This window comes from Citrus clementina, unplaced genomic scaffold, assembly GCF_000493195.1.
Source record: "Citrus clementina cultivar Clemenules unplaced genomic scaffold, Citrus_clementina_v1.0 scaffold_3, whole genome shotgun sequence".
In the NCBI taxonomy this organism is placed as follows: Eukaryota; Viridiplantae; Streptophyta; class Magnoliopsida; order Sapindales; family Rutaceae; genus Citrus; species Citrus x clementina.
In genome coordinates, this window is record NW_006262339.1 from 37,249,738 (window position 1) to 37,259,493 (window position 9,756).

Below are 9,756 nucleotides of genomic sequence, written 5' to 3' on the forward strand. Positions count from 1 at the left end.
CAATTTGTATCATTTATCCACCAAATCAATAGCTTTCGTTAGAAAGTGATGACATCATAAGGATAGTTTAGAATTTAACATCCTTAACAAAAAATAAAAGAAAAATTATTAGCCTTCCACTTTAACTTTATCATGTTATCAAAATTACTATAAAAATCTAAATTTGTTCAATTTTTTACCACATGTTTGTAATTTGTTTCAACCGTTCACCAAAATGTTTACTATTGTTTATAATTAATGATGTTGCAAGGGTAATTTAGACATTTGACATGCTGAATACAAAATAAAATAAGTAATAATTTAACGTATAAGAAAAAAACTATTTTTTATAACCAATATTCAATTAAATACAATTAAAACTCTATTTTTTAATTAATCAAAAAATTCTAATTTGTTTTCTCAATTTCTCTTTACAAATTTACATAATCAAACTAAATCCACAAATTATCCTAAACCCTAATTCATGAACACCCAATCAATCCAATACATAAATTCGATCTCATAATTAAAAAAATTAATTTTTATTTATTATTCATTGTGAAAATTTTAAAAAGTCCTTGAATTCAAGGGTAAAATGACCATTTCACTTAAATTCTGTTAAATATTCTAATAGTGTTAACATTTTAATGGACGGTTGATATAAATTACAAACTTAGAGTGGAAAATCAAATAAATTCAAACTTTTGTTGTATTTTTTATAACTGGATAAACTTAAGGTATATGTATGGCTGATAATTTTTCTACCTATTTTTGCATTAAATTAAATTTCAAGAGCAAAATGATTAATTTACTGTAATTCTGCTAAATTTCTAATGGAAGCTCACGATTAGGTGGATGAATGATATATATTATAAATTTAGAGTAGGTAAATGGTACAACTTAAAAGGACTGTAGTATTTTTTATGATAGAAAAATTTAATGGTGTGTTTACTTCTTGGAATAAGGAATGAGAATGGGAATGGAGGAATGAGAATCAAAATTATGTTTACTTGACAAAATTATATTTGAGAATGGGAATAAATTATGTGGGTCAAACACAATTTGAAAATAAAGAATGGGAATCCCATTTTTGATTAATTGCTTAAAAGCTGTACCAAATATGAAATGTGCTTGTTTCCGATTTTCTTGTCATCTAAACCAATATTAGATTCGAACAAGCAAAAAGAAGCAAATTATACCGGTGAAGAGAGAGAGATTCTTACCGTTAAAAGAAAACTGGCAAATATGTACACAAGAAAATCTGGCAATGCATCTCCTTCAGCAAGATATGTGTCCCACAATCGTGTAACAAGATGAAATGGGATCTGATAAAACAAAACCATTTTCCTCACGGCTCAATTCGAATAATGCAAAAGATGACTCTTATATATTGATCCCCCTCAGTCACAACTTAAAGAGACCAATAGAGATTAGTGGGGAAGACCACTATCTTACTAAAACAGAAAAGCGAACTAGAAGTAAATTATAGCAAAAGAAAACAATGGTAATGCAAGCTGAAATCATACCTCGCGTATTAGAACACAGTTAAACCAACAGAAAGCAAATTGAAGAAATTCAAGCCCCTGCTCTTCAATGTGTTTTGAAACAGGTTCTGTTTCAAGAACAGAATAGTTAATACTTAATAGGGCAGGAATACTATTTGAAGCAAACCCAAATATCGTAAACATACACATGCATGAGGTAAAAGCAAGTGCGGCTGGGTATATAAATTTTTTAAGAGAAATGAGGCTGAACCCTCAAGGGAAAACACCAAATTTTAATGGCAGTAAAGGGGAAAAATAACTTTCGATTTGAAGCCCTTTAATTAGATATGCATAATACTATCATAAGCTTATCAAGCAAATTAAAATCCAAAAGTAAGTACTTCTGATATTGTTACTGCAAACAATATAACACTCAAGTAAATTATCATCTGCAACAATAAGGGATATGGTTTGAAGGGCTCTAGAGGTGAGCTTTCAAAGGAGTGACCAAAGGATCCATCATGAATTTAACCACCAAGCAAATCACCATCATATTAGAAAACCTGAGAACTAATTAGCAGACTTAATTTACTCAAAAGTAAATGCAACTTAATTCATATGTGGGAAATATTAATAGGAGGAACTAAAGGCCGTAATAAGGGTTTACCATCAATCCGGCGAACCAATTCCTTTAGCTTAAACACAAGCCTCTGGATTCCTGGTTGAGCAAATGTGTAATGATCTTGCATACCATCAAGCAATTTTGATAGACACCAATAGCAATCAGCCTCTATGTCAGATATTTTCTCCGGTGTAATATCAGATATTGACCAATCATCCACACTCCCTTCTCAATATTCTGAAAGGAAAACAACGAGAAAGGGTGTAACAAGATCATTTATCCCCTGAACGTATCCACTTGCAGGATGTCAAATGGCCCTGACCCAAAAAAAAAAAAATGGTAAACATATCGCAACAATAAAATAACAATTGCCAGTGTCACTACAATAATGATGGAATATACCCCACTGAGGAAATTTTAAGTCCATATTAACCGTATCATCCAGCATCTTTTTTCTCGCTAAAACATTGAGAGCAGAGAGTTACCAGGTTTCAGGAGGCTATTAAGTTACTATGCTACAGGGACTATTCACCACCAAAGAATGTGCAGAAGGAGAAATTAAGCAAAAATATCATTGGAAAAATTAGACAGCATGATACAGATTTGCACAATGAACCAATGCACGGAAAGCTAATTCATCTAGCACATGTTAGTGCTATATTATAGATCCAAAATTGAGGAATAACTCAGAATTCGATTCTCCTTAATGTTAGGTAGAAAACCATCAACTGGTATGTGCTAAAAAAGTGGGCTATAAATCTTTTTTATTTTTTAATAAAAAAATGAAACTTGTATTTAACATTAAAGATGAAGATTCAGTAAGGTGAAGTGGACCAGCTGTCCATTAAGTAAACAAAAAAGAAAAATAAAGCCTTCAACATTAAACATTGACAGAACTTAGTCGCAACATCCACATCAACTTTCAGGACCTATGATTCACAACTAATGGATCATTTCTGAAGAACAAGACATAATCCAGATCAATAACTCAACATGTAAGTTCAAAAGCTTTTTTAGTGCAAAATAGGAAAGAAAGCAGAACAAGTGAGAAATAATGTACAGAGTTTTCAAAACGTCTGAAAGTCTTAATACGTAAACTACACACACAATAAGGAAATCGTGGTATTTTTTAGTTTGGAGCATAGAATGCATCCACATAAAGGCAACCCCAATCTTTTAACTAAACAGAATGAGATTGGAAACTTTCTTTACTATTGAGGATCAAGAAGATACAGACAAAGTTAATACAACTTGTGGATCAAAAGGAGCTGACAGTATTTTGAGCTTGATTCGATCATAACAAATGCATATTAAAATTCAAACAAACATATCTTGTGACCATATCATGGTCATCACCCATCAATTTGAATCAAGATCAGGATCTTTGACGGCAGAAGAACCCAAGCATGTTACGGCCACTAGATGGATGAGACTAGTATATGTATATTTCAACGTGTAGTTGAGAAGTAAGACTTAACCAAAAGCATGAATTCGTTTACCAAATTGAAGATCTAATTGACTGCTAAAATATTCACTATCAACTGAAAATCTTATCCTTCTATTTACTTTGAGCTAACGCACTCATAAAAATTTTGTGCTACTAGCACAGAGTGTCATAAAAGCATTGGTGTAACTAAGTGTAAAAGGATAACAAAGCATCTAACCATGTATACAGAATGCGCTCCAAGGATTTCTGAACTTGCACTTGCTGAAAGAAAGTAACATCAGGCACAGTTCTTGGACAATCGACAGCAATCTAACAAAGACAAGAAAGATCACTATCAAGTATTTGATAGTGATCATTTGAAAAGATCAATAAAGATCAAGATGGATAATCAGTTTTGCTGAAAATACCTGGCGAAGCATGTTGATTTCATCATCTGAACGTTCAGTATCTGGGATGTCATAAAACTGAGCAACACAATCAAAATACTCAAGACGCTTCCTTCTTAGGACTCCCTCCCTTCTATCTGAATTAGGTGGTGCATATCCCTGTTGTCAGTTCATATTTAAATTTCAAACAGTAATGAAACTATATTCAATAAAGATAACTGTCAGTAAAATGATGCCGGAATTAGGTAAATCCCAGCATTTGGATGGTGACAGACCACTGTATTTTTAACCGTTGCAATAGACAACTTAAAATCAGAAGAGAAACTGAAATTTCATGGATTGTTTCAAATAGAACGAATATTCATAGCCAACTTTCAAAGCCCAATCTTCACCATAAGTCAAAGGCAATAGCTGCTGAAAATAATTCTGTTACACTAAAAAGGGTGCAAGCAAGCTTTCTCATCATTCCATTCCTCCCTCACACCAAAGTTAGCACAGATCAACTGATAACAAAGTTTGCAAGGAGCTATACCGTAAGTGTCTGTTTGTCATCGTATAGAAAAACATAAATTACCACAAGGGCAAGATTGCTTATACCATATTAGCACCATTTTGAAGAGGGTAAAGTTTTAGAAAGCTAAGATTAGCATTTGACATCTAAAAAATGCAGAAAGTCTTGAACAGATCAACAACAGAAAACCCATCCCACAATTTCTCATAAGACAAGCTAGTCTCAAGCATAATTGACCAATAATATTATCCAACTCAAATTTTTCATCACATTGTTACTTAAAACTGATCCCAAGTCTTAGAGCATCAAGCTCACCAAAAGAAGCCTCCATACAGTAGGGCGCATGTACGGTGGTACACCACTCCAAGCTAACTCGCGTAATCTCTCTGCATGACCGGGTAAAGAAAGGAATTATATTAAATGTGATAAGCTAATTGACAAAAAATAGTATTCCCAAAATCAATCAAAACCAAATGAGTTGCAGGTAAAGTTTTTTCAGATACAATTTGTTTAAATCAAAGTGCTATACTGAAAAAAAGAATAAAATGATGATATCAAATTAATTACGATGCCACTAGTTGCAAAATGTAGAAATGAAAACTTCATAGCAGGACCATATATCATTTTTTCTCACTTTTTTGACAAATAAAGCAAATAAACTAAAAGGGACAAATGTTAAGGAATAAACAACAAGCAACATAGGGATCCCAAAATATCACCTTAAATAGAACAATTTACATACCGAAACAGTTCCAAATGCATGAACAGATTTATGGTCTCCTTTAAAATGAGTTAAATATAAAAATAACCAAACTAAAAATTCATTTTTATCAGTGTAAATTTTCACTAGATACCTTTTCCTTACACCTTAATTTAAAAAAGATTATCATCAATATGCCTATGATAGTTAGAGGAAAAGAAATAGTTTCCACAGGTTTTTACCATATTGCTTGTTCTGTAGCATATTTCTTGAGGAACAAAGAATGCTTTTAAAAAATCTTACAGCCAAAAAGGCATTAAGCATTATCCAGAAATACAAATAATAGCAACATTGACTCTAGATTTGTGTATGTTTGTCTACATATGCGATAGAGAGAAGTTACAGATGAATATTTAAACAGTTTCTGGTATATTTTTCTACCTTATTCCTTAGCATCTAAAATTTGACACACAACATCAGAAAATTTACTAGTTATCATAACGAGTTAATATATACAATGTCATAAATGAGACATTAAATAGCATGGAACCTAATATCACTGTTGGTGCAGAGAGCTCCTTCGTGAATTTTGTAACCCTTGCAGAATCTGTAGCTCTAGTACCGATGGGAGACTTATGAGCTCCTTTTGATGTATTCTCAATATTTGATGGTGATGACTTTAACTTATTAACATTTCCATTATTTGACTTGCCTCTACTCGGGTCTTCTACCTGCATTATAAATGAAACAACCAATTAAATCCTTAATAAAAGAATACCACAGGGTACTTAAATCTCAGTATTATCAATAAAATGAAAATATCATCGAATATTACCTCCATAGGATTCTGCACATGGTCACTTGTGCCAGTGTCATTCTCTGAAAAACTCCTTCCAAAAGTAGGGGAGCGTTCTGGGGTGCATGTATAAAATACTCAAAAGCAACGGTACAAAAACAAACTTATAAAATACTCAAAAAAAATAAATGAAATGTATGTATGTTCAAAGAATGTGCATGTATATTCAAAAAATTAGAAACAAAAAAGAATAAATACTGCCGCAAGATGCATCACTAGCTGAACTAACAAAATCTAGGACTCTAATTTGTGTAGTGAAGATAAGCTATCTCATTGGTGTCTAGTCTAATAGCTAACGCTGAAAAATCCATACAAACTGAACTATGGCAATTCCTCCTCTTTCTGTTATAGAGTAAATGCGCTGTCAGTGAACTCCGGCTCTACAGTGTGATGGTAGTTGGAAGGCCATTCTTGAGTCAATAACATACAATATGTATTGCATAGACAAACAGAGAGTAAGACATAGAAGAAGGCGAAGGCTGAGCAGGAGACTAGGCCATCATATAGCTTACTGCCATGCCATGCTTTAATTTTAGGCTCCACAGATGGAACCATGTATTAGGTATTAGGAAGGGGAGGACACCAGTCAGCAGCTAAGATGGGGTTCAATGCCCCCAAAGAACAGTTAGAAGAGGGTACACTCTGAGGAAAAATCCACCAGGCAATATCGAGATTTTTCAGTCAGGTTTCAATTACAAATAAAATCATTCAACAGAAACAATACCAGCGTCATCCTCTTCTTATCAGTTGGTTTTAATAAAAGATGCTAGAAATTCAAAAAACTTTGTATTAGACACAGAAGCAACCAATACAAATATCAGAAGCCAGAAATGATCTCATGCAGAGTGTGTCTGACCACTATCAAAGCAAATAGATTAAGCAATTTTTGGAAACAAAATGATAACGTATGCAATTTATTATGGTGACATTGATATAAACAAAATCTCACACCATAAATTAAGTTAAATACAATGAAGCACAGAGAAATGTGTGAACTTTCTAACAATGGTACGCATGTTACTACGAGTCATCAAATTTAAAACACATCAGCATCCTTCAATAAACATCAAAGCAGGAATCATATCATTAAATCTAACACAGAAGCCAGGAATAATTCCCACTGTAAATTGCCCTCCATTTCACTAATATTCTAGACCCAAATTAACCTTCATTTGTACGCATGTTACTACGAGTCATCAAATTTAAAACACATCAGCATCCTTCAATAAACATCAAAGCAGGAGTCATCATAGTACGCATGTTACTACGAGTCATCAAATTTAAAACACATCAGCATCCTTCAATAAACATCAAAGCAGGAATCATATCATTAAATCTAACACAGGAGCCAGGAATAATTCCCACTGTAAATTGCCCTCCATTTCACTAATATTCTAGACCCAAATTAACCTTCATTTGTTCTCTCTCCTTATATTTTCGCAGAAAGCAAGGATTTGGTCGAACTTGCATGAATCACTCAATTATTTTCTTCAAAAATCAGCCAAACCCAAGTCAAATTTTCCAACCATATCGTGAAATCCCAAAGATCAAAGCCAAATTCTACAATCACCAAGCCTAACTCTAAATAATTACCCAAATGTGTCCTAAATCTAAACTAAGACCACAATTATCAGCAAGAAACTAATGAAACAATATATACCGAAAACAGAATTCAAAGATCTATGCATAACTCTCAAATGGGTCATCAAATCTGATGGGAAAAACAAAAATTTGTGAGAAATGAGGAATGGGAAAAGCTATTAGCGTACCCTTGGACATTTCTGAGGATTTGATTGAATCTAGAATCGAGGGTTGAGGGCGAACTAATCTCTCTCTTTGGCTGATTCTTGTTTTCTTCTTTATTGAGATGATTAGTATCGTTTACGTTGCTGCTTTTGCTCTTCATGCTTTAGTGCTGCTGCAGCTGTTGTGTAAAGACCATGCTTTTGATTTTGTATTTGTTACCCGTTTCAATGACTGATCTTGTAAGACATGGAAATAAATCAATTAAAAAACATAATTTAATTTCACGAAACTATTTGTTAGAATTTGGAAATTTTAATATTGTTTTTCTTTTATGTAATTGTATAGAATTCCTAAGTAAAGAGAATATATGGATTTTATGTATGATAATAATAAGGGTCCGTCTAAGTTACTTAGGGTTTGGCTGTGAAATTTCATTCAGCCCTCCATATTCGATGTTAGTTATATTATATTCATGAATATTATAAAACTTTCTGATTTAAAAAATTTCGCTTAATCCCTTACACTCAATTTTATTTTATTGAAACCCTAGGTACGAATTCGCCCCCTATAATTTTAAATTCTCAAAATAACCTCATTTAATTAAAAAATTTAATTATTATTAATTAAATTATTATTATTATTATTTTATTATAATCATAAATATATTTATATTTTTAATAGATTATTGTTATTATTAATTACAAGAATAAAAATTATTACAATTAATTAATCTATGAACAATAATTAATAAAAATTTCTTAAATTGTTAATAATAATAATAATTAACGATAATTATTATTAATAATTAATTTTTGAATAATAATAACAATAATAATAATGAAAATAAAAAATAATAATTATAATAAAAATTAATTAAAGATTTTATAGCAATTGGTTTACAATTTAACTCATTCTGATTTTGTTTCTAAAATAAAATAAATACATAAATGGTAATACAGCTTATTCTAATTACAATTTCTTTAGTTCAAGTAAATAAATTATAATGTTATTTTGTTTATTTCATTTATTTTTCTCTGAAACATTTTCTAGAGAGAGAGTGTGTGTGTGTGTGTGGATTTTTTTTAACTTTTGAAAATAATCACGTTTTGTAAGATCTTACAATAGAATAAGATGTACATCAAATTTAACTCGATGAAAATATATTGGTTGTTAGAAAAAAAAAGTAAATTAAAAATAAATATTTGAGAAAATATATTATTAAATTAATTATAATTATAATTATTATTTTAATTTATTTATTTGAACTGAAGAAATCGTAATTAGAATTAGTTATATTATAATTTATGTGTTTATTTTGTCTTAGAATTAAAATCAGAATGAGTTACATTATAACCAATTGCTATAAAATCCTTAATTAATTTTTATCATAATCATTATTTTGTATTTTAATTATTATTATTATTGTTATTATTATTCAAAATTAATTATTAATAGATAATTATTATTATTATTAACAATTTAAGAAAAAATTTATTAATTATTGTTAATAGATTAATTAATTGTAATACTTTTTATTCTTGTAATTAATAATAACAATAATCTATTAAAAAATATAAATATATTTATGATTATAATAAAATAATAATTATAATTATAATTATAATTAAATTAATAATAATTAAAATTTTTAATTAAATGAGGTTATTTTGAGAATTTAAAATTATAGGGGGCGAATTCGTACTCTAGGGTTTCAATAAAATAAAATTAAGTGTAAGAGATTAAACGAAATTTTTCAAATCAGAAATTGTTATAATATTCATGAATATAATATAAATAACATCAAATATGGGGGACTGGATGAAATTTCACAACCAAGCCGTAAGTTACGTTAAATGTAACTTAGGTGGACCCTAATAATAATAATAATACAACAATATACAGTCGTTTTCGTTTTATTTGTAGAAAAAAAAAAGTGATACTTTAAGAACAGAAATTGACAAGAATCGTACTTGTAGCAACTTTAAATATAAATTTATACTTTGTTGTATTAGCAAGATTTCTTTT

At 30.3% G+C, this 9,756-nt stretch overlaps 1 pseudogene; it reads right to left on the minus strand.

Annotated features, from left to right (window-relative positions):
- The window catches only part of LOC18048015, an 8,604-nt pseudogene extending 555 nt beyond the window's left edge, over positions 1–8,049 (minus strand).
- Positions 8,050–9,756: the final 1,707 nt, after the last annotated feature.